The sequence below is a fragment of the Alligator mississippiensis genome, chromosome 10 (assembly GCF_030867095.1).
Source record: "Alligator mississippiensis isolate rAllMis1 chromosome 10, rAllMis1, whole genome shotgun sequence".
In the NCBI taxonomy this organism is placed as follows: domain Eukaryota; kingdom Metazoa; phylum Chordata; order Crocodylia; family Alligatoridae; genus Alligator; species Alligator mississippiensis.
Genome location: NC_081833.1, coordinates 50,694,904 through 50,703,574, shown reverse-complemented (window position 1 = coordinate 50,703,574; position 8,671 = coordinate 50,694,904). Strand labels below are relative to the sequence as shown.

At 40.6% G+C, this 8,671-nt stretch overlaps 1 long non-coding RNA gene across 1 annotated transcript; it reads right to left on the bottom strand.

The window, feature by feature from the left end:
• Nucleotides 1–1,527: 1,527 nt before the first annotated feature.
• On the bottom strand, nt 1,528–8,365 carry LOC132243597 (uncharacterized). The gene is made up of 3 exons (XR_009455267.1): nt 8,076–8,365; nt 6,186–6,302; nt 1,528–5,318 (listed from the first exon to the last, which is right to left on the bottom strand). It is a non-coding gene; the product is annotated as an uncharacterized LOC132243597 (long non-coding RNA).
• Between the last annotated feature and the right edge of the window lie 306 nt (nt 8,366–8,671).

Genomic DNA, 8,671 nt, shown 5'->3' with positions numbered 1-8,671 from the left:
CTACTGTCCCCAAGGTCTCTGGGATCTGCAGTCCAGAATCACAGAAGCAGGACTTTGCAAGGTTGCTCATCACTTCCTCTTCCTGCTTCTACATGCCTCTGGGATTTGTAGTCCACAGTCACAGCCAGTAGTAAGTTTGAGTGGAGGAAGGGGTGTTTCCGTGGCCCCAGACCCCAGCCGGGGTTTGCCTGTGGGGGCAGTCCCCCCAGCTTGCAGACTGGGCTGCATCCCCAGTTGGGATTGAACCAGGAAAGGGTCTAAGATAGAAGTTTCATAAACCGGTTCAACTCAAATCAGTTAAGTCTGATACTACATTCAATCAGGTTTATCCTAAAAGAGTTTCAGCCATTTTGAAACTGGTTTATGTGCACTGAGCTTCTGTTCTGTTACAGGTTTAAACCACTTTCTGATCACTTAAACTGGTATATGTGTAATTTATGTCCCTAGTCATGGTGCTTTATACTAACTCATAGCCCCCAGCAGCCAGGGGAGCTCCAGCAGCCTTTGGGGAGGCTGCTGACCTGCCCCTTTCCCCAGCCCCATCTGCCCAGCTCTCGCCACCACTGGGGGAGGGAAGAAAAGGGGAGGGGCAGGGGAATGGAGCAGAATGCAGCTGCTGGCAGGGCTTTGCCTGGCTGGAACCGGAAGGAGGGGTTGTGGAACAGAGCCCTCTTGCCTTGCAGGCCCTCCCAGCTACTCTGGCTGGGGAACTGGGTGGAGCCAGGCTGGGCCCCAGGGAGTGGGGCTCCTTTCCTCCACCCCGTCTGGGCCTCATGACAGTGGCAGCAGCAGCTGCTGGCAGGGCTTTGCTGCAGCCAGAGCTGGAGGGATGAGCAGGGTGTAGCAGAGCCCCCTCACCCCATGGGCCTGGCCCAGCTCCCCTCAATACCCCAGCCAGGGTAGCTGTGAGGGTCCGCAAGGTGATGGGGCTTTGTTCTACCTTGCCTAGCTCTGACCAGGCAAAGCCCAGCCAGCAGCTGCATGCTGCCCTTTGCTTTCCATCCCCTACAGACAGCCCCAGGGGCAGGGTTGAGGTGGTGCTCATGGGTGCAAGCCCAACCCCACAAAGACATGAAAAATTAACCCTTAAGGGAACACAAGTTCCCTAAGGTGCTCTGCTCTAGACCACCATCAGTTAATACCTGATTTATCAAGGGTTAATTTTTTACACTATTGACCATTTTAAAAGTGCTCTGTAGTTGTGCATGTGTGTTACGTCATGGCTGTAGAGTGCTTTCAGGGGCTCAATCATGTGAAAAATGTAACTTGTGTAAGTGCCCATAATAGGCTTTAAGGGCTCTCATTAGTAGCAATAGTTTCAAGCAGAGAGAGACAGTTTACAATTGAAGAAATCTAGGTGCAGGCCCTACAACACATTCCCTTGGATAGGGGTATTTTCCCCACTGCTTTTTAATGAAAATTAGAGTTACTATTATTACCTTCCCACAGCATACCTCAATTTCAATGAAGAGAAACATTCTTTACCATTGAAATGTGTGTGCTGGGAGTATCTCTGCTCTGAGCATGCATTCAAACCTTTGTGTGCACTGGTAGCATGATCACCAATCCTAAATGGCCAAGTAATGCTCCCTGCAGTTGAAACATTTCCAGTAGAATTGCAAATGAACAAGAAACTTTAATTCAGCATTGGAATAAATGCTCTCCACAATTTCAAAGAAAAGATAATAGACTTGGTCTAGTTCCAAGCATCGTCAGCTAGATGAACACCAAGGACAATGTTTAGTTGTAGATTAATAATCCAAGGTACAAATAGTTCTGAACAAATTTTGGAAAACAAAACCACAATATTAAGCAAACCAGAGACCAAAGATCAGCCTGCATTTACTAACCATTCTCAGAGCTACATTATTTTTCAAAAATGATGACACAAACCATACATAATAAGCTAGTGACCTTTGCAACACAAATAACGAGGTGAATCAGCCTGAATCATACATGCCACAAAGAATGATGAAATATTAAAAAAAAAAACACAACTGGAATACATGTGCTTCTTAGCTTTGAAGTAATGAAAGCACATCTATTTGCTGAACAGGTAAATGTAGATTATAATTTTTTATACGGTTCCCATTGGCTCAGTCACATAAAACCAGATAACAAAATTTCAAATTATATATGCAAGAACCAAAACCACATTCTGTAGAAAAGGAAACTGACCTAAAAACTTTTATGTATTACAGGCACATGATCACCAAAACAACTATGGGAATTCTATTTTTATTATATTTATTGCCCTGTGCTTATAAAGCATTGCATATAGAAGTCAAATGGTTTGTTAAATGTAAATGGAAAAAACCCAATAAGAGATGGACTTGCTTTGACAGGAAAGATTTCTTACTTTTTATATCACCTAGTCCTAAAAGGGCAAATTCAGAACTTGCACACATGGATTGCAAGTCCATTTACACATGGTCTGAATCTGATGCTATGTTTTTCTCTAGGTCATGGACCATTAATTCATCTTACTGTAGTAGGTATTCAGAGGGAGTGAAATTCACCACTGTGCACAATGCAGTACAAAGTCTAGAAATATTTATGTCATACACAGATCACATGGGATCCTCTGCACAGGGGGTATTTTGCTCCATGAGTCATCTGAATCTTTCCAGCTTAGACAAACACTGGGGCAAAAAACAAGCCTCTGTCCATCATGCTCTTTGCCAAAATGCTTGCTTAGTTGTGTTTCTATAATTTAACTATTTTATGAAGAGGTTTCTGACCTATCATCTAACTACCAACTTGGAGTGACAGTGGCACACTTCATCTGGTTCCTAACCTTTGACCTGTCCAGCTGAACAACTCGACCAATGGTCAGAACCGATGCCAGCACTGCCCTCAGGTTCATTAGAACACACATGGCTTACCACAGCACTAAAGCATAGGCTTCAGGGAAAATCTAAAAATAATTGTTGCAGCCAATTTCTCTTTCTTTTGCCATGGCTTATTCCCAAAGAAAACCTGATTTTGATGGACAGGAGTGCAAGCGCTATTGTCTTCAATGTGAACAACTTACACATTATATGGCTAAAGAATTTTTTTTCCTGGACACTTCCTATTTTGCACAATTATTTTCACTATTTTATTTTACCTAATTTCAAAACATTCACCATTAATTCTGATTTAGTTTGATTTACATAATTCCACTGAAATGGCCTTTTCATGCTGAAAATTTCAAAATATGAATCATCTAACATTTGCTTCCTGCAAAAATAATCTGCTTTGCAAATCCCAATTCTAGGTTTTTGTATTCAGAAATAGGTAAAATAGTAAAAATGTTAATATACATTCAAAGTTTGTACAGGAGCATGCCAAGTCTTTATATATGGAGTAAAAGTATATAGATGCAGCCTTTTAATTAAAGGATGAGAGAAATAACAATCTTTGTTATACTGAGTCTGCACTTAATTGTATGCCTGGAAATTTCCTGAATAACTTGAGGAATTGAATTGAATAATTTGATGAGAATTGAATTGAACAGAAACTTCTCCATGTCATCATTATATATGCACTGTATCTGACTATTATTAGATACTATTAACTATTATTTGATACTATTAACTATTAGCATTTGCAAAATACAAAGAGGCTTTTCTCTTAGACCCCCAAAACAAAATGACCTCTTCAAATTCGTAATGAGGTAGGAATCAAATTGAGCGGTCTTCAAGGTGAGTCATTCATTAATCATAAACAAAACAGGACTGGAATCAAGGACACATCAGCATATACTGTAAAAAGTAAAAGGTTGCACAAGCTTTTTATTTAATATTAACTTCATTATGTTTTTTTAATGTGAATTCTGAGAAGCTGATTTTCTCAGCTTATTTGGAAGTGTTCAGAGTGACTGGCTAATCACCCTTCTCAGCCTCATTTTACCTTAAAGTTAATGTTTGCTTAACGAAAGTATATAGCGTGTTTCTCCTTCCTGAAGTAAGATAGCTTTAAACATAATGGTTGAATTTTGTAAATGGCATTTCAATAGGAAAAAAGAGTGCTGAGGAGAAATTTAATCATCAGAGGAGCTATGGGGACAAATCCTCTGCTGGCATAACTCCATCAGTTATTTCACTGGAGCTGCACCAGCAGCGAATTTGGCCCATGCTATTTAAGAACAGGAAAGCGGAGAAGTTCATTTAGAGGAGCATGCATTGCAGTTACAGAGCTCCACTTGGCACAGCTGAGACAGCTGGAGAGAACAAAGGAGGCTAAGTCACCCTTGCTATTCCTAGAGCTGGGGGAAAGCTGAAGGCTATTCCATCACCTAAGCTAGTTTGGAGCTGCTTCTGAACTTCTCAGAAATTACACCTCAGTGCCACTCGAACCTTTAGGGAACCTATACACATGCTGGAGGTCTGCTTCAGCACATGCTAATTAGCATGTGTCAGAGCAGACTCGATAAATCTAATTAGCACTCTCCAGCAGCCTCTGCATCACATGTACTCAGTGTCTCTGTGCTTCAAAATGGCGGTGGGGACACTTTAACTAAAGCTCATCAAATGAGCTTTAGTTAAAGTGCTCCTGTCACCATTTTGAAGTGTGGGATGCTGAATACATGTGATACTGTGGGTCTTTAATTAGAGCGGCTCTTGGGCTGTAACTAGAGCCTCTCCCCAGCCCACGTATAAAGATGCCCTTAGGATCAATCACACTCTTAAAACAATCATTCTTCTCCAGCTAACTTGTTTCTGTCGACTTCAGGGGAAACTAGGTCATAGAAACTGAACTTTGATCATGACGCTGGTGCTGAGCTAGGAATATGTAATGGCCTGAGCATGTAGCATTGTAGTGGTCTCATTTATACAAGTGAAATTCCATTGACTTCAATGGAGCTGATCTTGATTTACAGCAAAATAACCCTTCAAGTGCAAGGCATGAAGATAGCCAAAATCTCTCTCCTATACATGGATATGCAAGGCTTAGCAATGGGCACTTTGGCTTGGGGACAGTTAAGTGACCCCTCTAAAACCACAAGGTGTCATCAGATGGTGTTAACAGCAACAATGTAATGGACAGAAGACTGCACATATTGTTAAGGAATATACCAATGTAATAAACTTGTCATTACACTGACAGACATGTTACCTCTCCATTTTTGACGTACTAGTGATGCACAACCTAAAAGTTTGTGAGCAGATTTACAAAACAGTATAGCATCACCAAAGTTTCTACAACTTGCATCTCCCAACAAAGGCTGCAGTTCTGCAAGGAATGATGAATGCTGTTACTATTTCATTAATTGTTTCTTCCACATCTTCCAAATATGCCAAGAGGTCAGTGGTGTCTGTCCTTCTGTCACTGGACTGTGTATACAACAGAGAAAAAAGGTCAGCTAGCAACTCAGTATTTTCTTAGAAAGTAATAAAGAATAGTACTTGGAAAGCAACAGGAAATTAAATTAATCAGACGAGCCTGTTGTATCCAGAGCTCAAATTAATATGATCTGCACAGACTTACACTGTAAATGTTTGTTTGATAGGTTCACCAGGAGCTTGGGCAATTATCAATAAAAAAGTGCAAGAGAAAGCACACGGGCCCTTTAAGTAATGTCATACCTGTATGGAAAACAGAGCTGCTGAGGCTACATAGAGATACTCTGAGGCACAAGACTGATGTAAGCAGACTGGTTTACTGCAGGATATAGCTAGTGCAAAATTAAACAATAGATATAGAATTCTAGCAGCCATAGTAGGATAGGGACAATTGGGGCTTCGGCTCACTCTCTCAACCTAGGCAGTGTCCCCACTCTGGGGCTCCCTGAGTGTTGCTGGGCATGTTCCTTTACTCAAAGAATTTAGGGAGTGCTAGTGTCAGTCCATGGCTCAATTCCACATTTGTCCATAGTGCTAGGTAAAGAAAAGGTAAGAAGAGGTCTTCCTATTAAATGCATGCCCATTCATATTCAGATACTGTAGTAATGGGTTTGATATTAAAATGCACACAGAGGAAACCAGAATTCATCTCAGAAGAAAGCAGAATTTTCCTTTGACATAAATATAATTGCCCCTTCTAGGAGTTTTTGACCACCATGAGATGTTAGCACAAAGGTTGTAGCAGCCTGCTGATAAGCTTCTTTGGGTACTAAAAGTGGTAAGGTCAAATATACTTCTCATCTGTCTTCAACACTACATTCATCCTAGGTTTCCAGAAAATGCTGTGATTGCACAAACCTTCTCCTCCTGATGACCTCTCTTACCAGTGTCCCACCATTAGCAGATTCATCATGTTGTCCTCTGCTATTCTGCAACAGCTCATCAGATTCATCACTTTCATGCCACAGCTGTAATCTGAGTAGGGGAGAAAACAAGGGATAGAGGAACCACCAGCAACATTTACTGGAATTATGACATTTCAGTTTGTGACCAGGTTATTGGAGCCAGCTTTTTGAAAAAGGGAATAAAACATTTTTAGGGAAATGACACAGGATGTAAAGGAAATGCCAATACTCTGGAGCTGAATACTGAAACTAGAAAAGCCTTACATAACCACTCAGTCATATAACCGGTCTGATGCACACACCAGTGTACTAAATCCCATGAAATACATCACTTGGTACAAAGCCACCTTCAATATTTACAAAACCTGTGACTACAGGTAGTTCTCTGATTCTGCAAAGGTTGGTAAGTGGGTGCTTTATGGCAATTAAGATATTTGTCCTGAAAAGCCATGAATACCAGGGGGGACTGAAAACAGGATGCAAAAAACACCGTTACCTCTAAATCACAAAATCTAATCCAGGCTGGTAGTGACAGAAAGTCATTGCCATCTGAGAGGACCATGAACCCTGGACAAGCAACAATATTCTGAAACCCTGGGTGTGTTGGCCTAAAACATTACCAACCAACCAGCCAGCATCAATTTGCCCCCATAGACCCAATGCAATACAAACTGAACCCCCTCCTATTAGCAAGTATTAGCCCTGTTCAAGGGGTGCTTGCCAGAGAGAGCTTTTCACTGGGCTTCCTCTTCAGTGCAGGGACTTTAACATTACAATGAAGGTTCCACAGGATTTCAACCAAAAGGGCTGCCCAGTGAACACATACAACCAATCATTACCCAGGGATTTTTATTTTGTCCGCTCCCTCATACTTATTTTTATGGAAGAATGAAGAGTGATGATTCCTGATCAACTGTACCATCCCATATATTAGATATTCACCAGCTTACACAATATTGCCCACCTCCTCCAATGTAAAAAAATACACAAGCTCCGGTTCCTGTCCTAAATTTGTGCTATGGGCATCTTTAATTTTCCTAAATAACTTTCCAAGCAGTTCTTCTAGAATTCACCTTCAAGCTTCATCATAAACTGTTCGGCAAATACTTCTCACATTCCTTCTCCTTTTGTGCAACCTTTTGTCAAATATTATAATCATAGTTTGGACAGGAGAGTTATGAGCCATTAAAACAAACAGGGCAACATTTTCTTTTCTCATATGCATCATAAATTTACTGACTGCACTGTGGATAATGCAAAAAGAGTCAAATAATGGCCCATTGTACAAATGGGTCCAAAACAGGCAGGTGATATGTTGCAAAAAACAGTCCTATTGTCAGGCCTTAATCTGACATTCAACTCTTCATCACACCATAACAGCTCTGAGCTGGAGTACTGATTTATCATGAACAGGAGCCACATCAAAGCCACCTGAAGTTCCTCCTACACTGCTGGTGAATAATATGTCCAGTTTAATTAGCTGCAGAGCAGATTATGCCTGTAATGCACAGGATTGGATGTTCAGTTTTCATTGTTATGTATGGGCACAGAGAAACGCTGAGTCCATATGCAGCTGACCCCTCCTTATGAAGCAATAATGTGTTTTTTGTATCATGCAATGTGTCTATTGAAGGGTAAAGCAGAATGATCTCTCTGCAGGCTCTGGAAAAAAGCAGTAAGAGGAAGAAGACCTACCACCCCACAGAATTTGGCCCACAAGGCCCACAATGCTCTTACTTTTCAGGATATTTTTCAATGTTGCCAAGACTACAATGCAAAAGAAAACAACTCAAAATACAGTGTCAAATTAGTGTAATTAGACTGATGGTAATGTTTTCCATACCTTGTCTGAACCACTGATGTGAGTCCTGATGGGCTGCTGCAGTATCTTTTCCCATACTAATCCCCTCAACCTCCATCCGTTAATATTTAGCTACGTAATCCATGTGCCATGTGATATAGTCATCAAAAAGTGATATTACCTGTACATAACACATACAAAGCAATATGAGAAGATACTTTTAAAAAGAAGAGAGAACCTTAAACATTAATAAGTAGAAAAATCTGTGAAATCAAAGCATTTTCCTCCTTTTTTTTTATAATAGCCTTTCATTCTTTTTATGATTTTGACTTTGAAAGCTCTTTCGATGGATGACAGTTGATATTGTTCTTCCATCCTGCTGCAGACAGCATTAGGGAGGGAGGGAAAAAAAAAACTATTGTAGAGCTTCTCGTCTCTGCAACATGATTTTTATAATTAATATATACAACTGAGCAGAGAAAGGTACGTTATAATGAAGTGCAATTAAGAGGTGTTTGTTCCTGTCCCACACATAAGATGACTATAATTTCCCTGGCTGTTTAGAAGTCAACCATTATCATTACATTTCACACATATCTTTTCTACTTTTTTTGCGCTCCTGATTTTGTTTATTTTCA